The 6,494-nt window shown below is 37.9% G+C and overlaps 1 non-coding gene across 1 annotated transcript; it reads right to left on the reverse strand.

Annotated features, from left to right (window-relative positions):
* Positions 1-1,049: 1,049 nt before the first annotated feature.
* LOC122439083 lies at positions 1,050-1,253 on the reverse strand. The gene has a single exon (XR_006268816.1). It is a non-coding gene; the product is annotated as a small nucleolar RNA U3 (small nucleolar RNA).
* Positions 1,254-6,494: the final 5,241 nt, after the last annotated feature.

Below are 6,494 nucleotides of genomic sequence, written 5' to 3' on the forward strand. Positions count from 1 at the left end.
TGATTTGTGATATTGAGCATTTTCATGTACCTAATGGTCTTCTTAATGTCTCCTTTGTAAAATGTTTATTTAGCTCCTCTGCTTATTTTAAAATCAGATTGTTTGTTTTTTTGTCACTGAGTTGTGTGAGTTCTTTATATATTTTGAATATTAACTATTGATCCAGTATATGATTTGCAAATATTTTCTCCCATTCAGTAGGTTACCTTTTAATTTTGTTGATAGTTTCCTTTGCTGTGCATAAGCTTTACTTTGATGTAGTTTTACTTTATTTTTGCATTTGTTGCCTTTATTTTTAGTATTAAATCCCCCAAAATCATTGCCAAGATAGATGTCAAGAAGCTTACTACTTATGTTTTCTTCTAGAAGTTTTATGGTTTCAAGTCTGTAGTCCATTCTGAGATAATTTTTGTGTGTAGTATAAGATAGTGGTCCAATTTCACTCTTTTGCGTGCGGCTGTTTGGTTTTCCCAATACCATTTATTGAAGAGATTATCTTTTCTCTATTGTATATTCTTGACTCCTTTCTCATAAAGTAATTGACTATATGGGTATGGGCTTATTTCTGGGTTCTCTATTCTGTTCCATCAATTTATGTGTCCAAAACAATTATTTCTTAAATTTAAGTGGAATTGAGTGGGGTTGGGGCAGTTTGGTAGTTAATCCAGAAAAGGAATTTTGGTGTATTCTATATAAATGGACCTTAGCATTCTCTTAAAAATAAATGAAATATTTCAGTGTGCTCATTAACTTGAACCAAAGATTATATGAAGCCTTTCCTCTCATGAGGAGAAAGAGTAAAAAAGTACAAATTGGTTTATTGAAGATAAGTAACAATTCTCTAGTTAAATTTTAAAATATAAAAAACCTTACTTTTATTTCTAAACTGTTAAATTCTCATAAATAATAAAGTTAATAAATAAAATTATATCAACTGATGTCACCAATTTTATTGTTTTGATTTTACATTTTTTGTAATTTCATATTCTTCCAGTTTGTAGGCAAATTACAAAGTACTTTGAAACTTCTTTTTTTGTTCTTTGTTTTGCTCAGGCAGTGTCCTCTCCCTCTTGCTCCCCAAAGGAAGAGAAGAATGATCATCAATGGCAAATGACAGTTGTAGAACCAACACCAAAAAGAAGCTTCACACTCCGGAGGGAACACTAAGCTTGCTAGAGTTTTGGATGCTCTTCACATTCAGAGAAACTTCTTTCATCATGAGCTATAGAAATGATCCCTGAAAACATAGTCTGAAATTTCTGTTTTTAGTGCAGACACTTCCTGACTTACAGAGGTTCGACGATTTTTCTTTTTTTTTTGGTTCGACGACTTTTCAACTTTACGTGAGGCAAAAGCAGTATTCATCCAATGGAAACCATACTTCAGATTTTGAATCCTGATATTTTCCCGGGGCAGGTAGTTTGTCCTACTTCCTCTCTTGTGAGGCTGGACAGCTGCAGCGCCACAGCTTCCAGTCGACCACACAATCACAGGGGTAAGCAACTCATTCACTTACCACCGATCTGCCCCCATACAAACATTCTGTTTTTTTCTTTTCCTTCCTTCTGAGATAAAATTTATTTATCTCAATAAATTTCATGAGCTATTCAGCATTTTATTAAAAAATAGTTTGTGTTAGTTAATTTTGCTGAGTATACATGTTTTGAGTATATTTAAGATAGGCTGCACTAGGCTATGATGTTCAGTACATGTCAGTTTCAGTTCAGTCGCTCAGTCATGTCCAACTGTTTGTGACCCCATGGGCTGCAGCACACTAGGCTTCCCTGTCCATCACCAACTCCTGGAACTTGCTCAGCTCAAGCCCATCGAGTCAGTGATACCATCCAACCTTCTCATCCTCTGAGGTCCCCTTCTCCTCCTGCCTTCAATCTTTCCCAGCATCAGGGTCTTTTCCAAGGAGTCAGCTCTTTGAATCAGGTGGCCAAAGTACTGGAACTTCAGCTTTAGCATCAGTCCTCCCAATGAATATTCTCCAACACCACAGTTCAAAACATCAATTCTTTGGCGCTCAGATTTTTTTATGGTCCAACTCTCACATCCATTCATGACTACTGGAAAAACCATAGCTTTGATTAGATGTACCTTTGTCGGCAAAGTTATGTCTCTGCATTTAATAGGCTGTCTAGATTGGTCATAGCTTTTCTTCCAAGGAGCAAGCATCTTTTAATTTCATGGCTGCAGTCACCATCTGCAGTGATTTTGGAGCCCCAAAAAGATAAAGTCTGTCACTGTTTCCATTGTTTCCTCATCTACTTGCCATGAAGTGATGGGGCTGGATGCCATGGTCTTCATTTTTTGAGCAATAAGTATTAAGCCAGCTTTTTCACTCTCCTCTTTCACTTTCATCAAGAGGCTCTTTAGTTCCTCTTCACTTTCTGTCATAAGGGTGGTGTCATCTGCGTATCTGAAATTATCAATTTTTCTCCTGGCAATCTTGATTCTAGTTTGTGCTTCATCCAGCCCAGTATTTCACATGATGTACTCTGCATAGAGGTTAAATAAGCAGGGTGACAATATACAGCCTTGACCTACTCCTTTCCTAATTTGGAACCAGTACAATGTTCCATGTCCAGTTCTAACTATTGCTTCTTGGCCTGCATGCAGATTTCTCAGGAGGCAAGTAAGGTCGTCTGGTCTTCCCACCTCTTGAAGAATTTTCCACAGTTTGCTGTGATCCACATATCCACACAGTCAAAAGCTTTGGCGTAATCAATAAAGCAGAAGTAGATGCTTTTCTGGAACTCCCTTGCTTTTTCTATGATCCAGTGGATGTTACCAATTTTACCAATCCTGTTACCAATCCTGTTACCAACCAGGATCTCTGGTTCCTCTTCATTTTCTAAATCCAACTTGAACGTCTGGAAGTTCACAGTTCACATACGGTTGTAGCCTAGCTTGGAGAATTTTTAGCATTACTTTGCTAGCGTGTGAGATGAGTGTAATTGTGCGATAGCGTGAACATTCTCTGGCTTCACCTTTCTTTGGGATTGGAATGAAAACTGACCTTTTCCAGGCCTGTGGCCACTGCTGAGTTTTCCAAATTTGCTGGCATATTGAGTGCAGCACTTTAACAGCAGTTTAGTGGGTTGCATCTATTAAATCTGGATTCAACTCAACAATATTTTCAACTTGTAATGGGCTTATTGAGACTTAATTCCATTGTAAGTTAAGAAAGATCTGTGGCATACCTCTCCTGAATCTATACGGAGGAACTGCTACATATGCAGGTGTATATAAAACTTGTTCTCTATATTGCAATAAAATTGAGAATTAAAAGTGCACTATAAGGTGTCAATTACGACTGTCCCCAGCACACCAAAATGTCTGCTCACCCTATATACTTGTGTTAGAGAAGCACATTTCTTCCCAAGGCTTTTGTGTCCTGAAGGAACAAAAACATGCCAGAATAGTATGGTAGAAACATTTTTTTACTTTTCTCTGCCTCTTCTTTTATTCTTCCCTAGAAGAGGAGGAGATTGACAAGTTTGGGAGAAAACTGAGCATGAAATCTCCAAGTATAACCACTGCCAAAGCAACCAATGTAATACTTGATACTTCCCAAAATAAAGATTTCCCCAGATGCCCGTTGCAGAAGTTTCTGATATTATATAAAACGATCATTTTTGCTTGATAATTCTAATTTTAAATGTCCATATGGAGTTTTGAAAAATTGAATTTGAACTCTCTCTCTCTTCCCTACAGCTCCCTCTACTGTAAACCTTTTCAAAATAGGTAGAAACTTCTTTTTAAAAGAACACTTTCTTATCAGTTATACATATCATCAAAAGTGACTTCTCTGTTTCTGGGAATCCTCTGTTTAATAAAATTTAAATTTAGCTTTTGTCTTTTTGCATTCATTAAGAGTGCAACTCAAGTTCAACCTACTTTATTTTATGTGTGCTTGAGCTCCATTTATTATTAACCTAAAATTTAAAATCTAACCCAAATTGTGCAGTCCAGGTTGGGAAGTTTTTGTTTTTCATCTTTTAAAACCTTCTGTGCAAAAGAGTGCCACTTGAGTGTCTGTCTCTTCTGAGCAGCCTACAAATCTTTCCATGGTACTGAATCTTTAAAGACAGAAACAGAAGAAACTAGCAATAAACATTAACAAAAGCCTATTTTCAACCACTTGAGAAAAATAAGATGGTTTAATACATAAAGAAAGATGCAGTACTGTTCTAAATGTAATCTATCTTTTCGATTATGAAATACCTACAGTTGCACACTACTATATCAGCTCACATTACCCCATCTCTTGAATCCGTCAAATCTGACCATACTAGTATTTCAGAGCTAAAAGACATTGAGCTCCACACACCTGATTATTTACTACGACTCTAAATCTAGCATCAGTGTGTTCTTTTAGCTCAACAGAAGTAAATCAGTTGAGTATATCAAAGTTGAGAGTGCTGAGCCATCCAGACATCTTTTCTTGAGACGGGATCCTCCCTTCACCCTGGCTGAAGAGTTGCTAGGGAGAGACATCAAGAGGACAGAGACTGCACTCAGTCTGAGGAAGAATGCTCCCTTCACTAAACTGATTTACTCATAAAACCCTTCCCTCTCTTGAAACTGCTATGCTGAAGTCAGCATCTAGTTGCCTCAGCAAGTTATCTTTTCTTGGTTCTCATCTTATGCAGTTCATCACCTGTGAACCCTTGTCCTTGGATACACTGTCCTATTTCCCCTCTTCCCTCATGGCTTTAGTTTTTTCCATCTGTTATTGATTATTTTCTCTCCTTCTTCAATTTTGAGGTGATCTTTAAAACCTTCTGGTATCATCTTTTCTCTATATATATTTTCCTCCTTTTTGTCCATCACCTCCTCAACACAGAAGATTCCTAGTTCTACACTTCTATAAAAATTTCTAACTGCCTGCTGGACTTCTCCACCTCAAGATATCTCCACCTCACAAAGCAATCTCTGTTACTTTTTGTACAGGCCCTTTGTCTCTCTTCCTCTGTACTTTCCTTCTTGCTATTCCCTCCATCTGGAGTCCCTTTGCAGTTTCAGCGTGTTCAGATTCTGTTAAGTGCAAGCCTCAAATACCACTTCTAGCTCAAGCTTATCCAGATTTTTTAACCACATTTGATATTTTCATGTGTTGAACTCAGGCAGTACTCTGGGTTGGCTTATAAAAGTGATTTCACTCTATATATTTTGTAGGTTATTTATATATCCTTATACTGTAGTTCACAATTGACTCCTACTATTATATATATGTGTTAAGAAAATGTGGCGTTTCCCTCTATAACCAGGATGATTATCCTCATAAGCCACCACACACCTAATGTGACTAAAGCACAGTAGTAAATGGCATATATGACATGACACTTTTTTTTCCTAAAGAAACATGTGATGACTGGGGCTATTCACATATTTTTTCTGACTTTACCCTGCACTGAGGATGAATGGTTCACCTGTGTGACAATACTCAGACTCCAGTGCTCTGAGACCCCTCATGTGGATATGTAGTATTTTACTCTGCCTCCTCCAGTTTTTGACCTGAGGTGTCCTGGAGGCTGGGAGAAGGAAGGTTCTGATTTTTTTTTTTTTGAAAGGTTCTGATTTAATCTGCACTTTGAATTCCTTCTGCTCAAATGTCCTTTGCTTTGACTTTGTGACCATTATTACAGCTTACTTAAGGGGTTTGTCCTAGCCCATTCCTGTCTGACTACCAGGCTACTCCTCTCCTCTAAATACTGATCCTCTTATCTCTCCCCAAATAGCTGAGAAGCTTGCTATTTCAATTCCATGGAGAAATTATAATAGGGCCTTGTAGCAGCAGGAACCATGGCACTTTCATCCATAGCATTGCTCTCTTTTATCCAGAGCAGGCAAGCTATTGAAGGAAGGAGTTTAGAGAGGAGCCAAAGAAGGGTCAGAAGATGGTCAGCCCAGTCTCACACTGGGCTTGGACCTTTTCCCTTCAGTTTTTGGATGCTGGACCTCAATCTCCCTACCCTTCGAGAACACCACACTCTTGTATCCCCTTCCAATCAAATCTCTTTCAGGGAACCTAGATTCATCTGACAGATTTTACAAATTGGAAAGCTATCTGCAGGAAAGATTTATGCTTTCTCCCACAGTCCTAGACTCCATAAAGACTATAAAATATGTCCTGACTCCTGTTCTAGGGACCCCGAGGCCATTAGACTGAGGTGGCTCTAATGCTGTACAGTCTATGTAAGTGAGTAAACCAGAGTGTAAGTCTGTACCTTCAGCACCTTTATAAAGAATATTTTACTTTATTATTGTTTTTTGTAGGAGGATTTAAATAATTTGAATTTGACCTGTCCTGCATTTTATTAGAAATTGGAAATAGGGGTGAATTTGAACAGTTGCCCTAATGGAGTCAAATCTGCTTTAATCCTTATTTCTCTTCTTTGCCTTTTTAGGAGAAGGTAAATGGCAATCCACTCTAGTATTCTTGCCTGAAAAATCCCATGGACAGAGGAACCTGGAGGGCTACA

Source organism: Cervus canadensis, chromosome 3 (genome assembly GCF_019320065.1).
Source record: "Cervus canadensis isolate Bull #8, Minnesota chromosome 3, ASM1932006v1, whole genome shotgun sequence".
Lineage (NCBI taxonomy): Eukaryota > Metazoa > Chordata > Mammalia > Artiodactyla > Cervidae > Cervus > Cervus canadensis.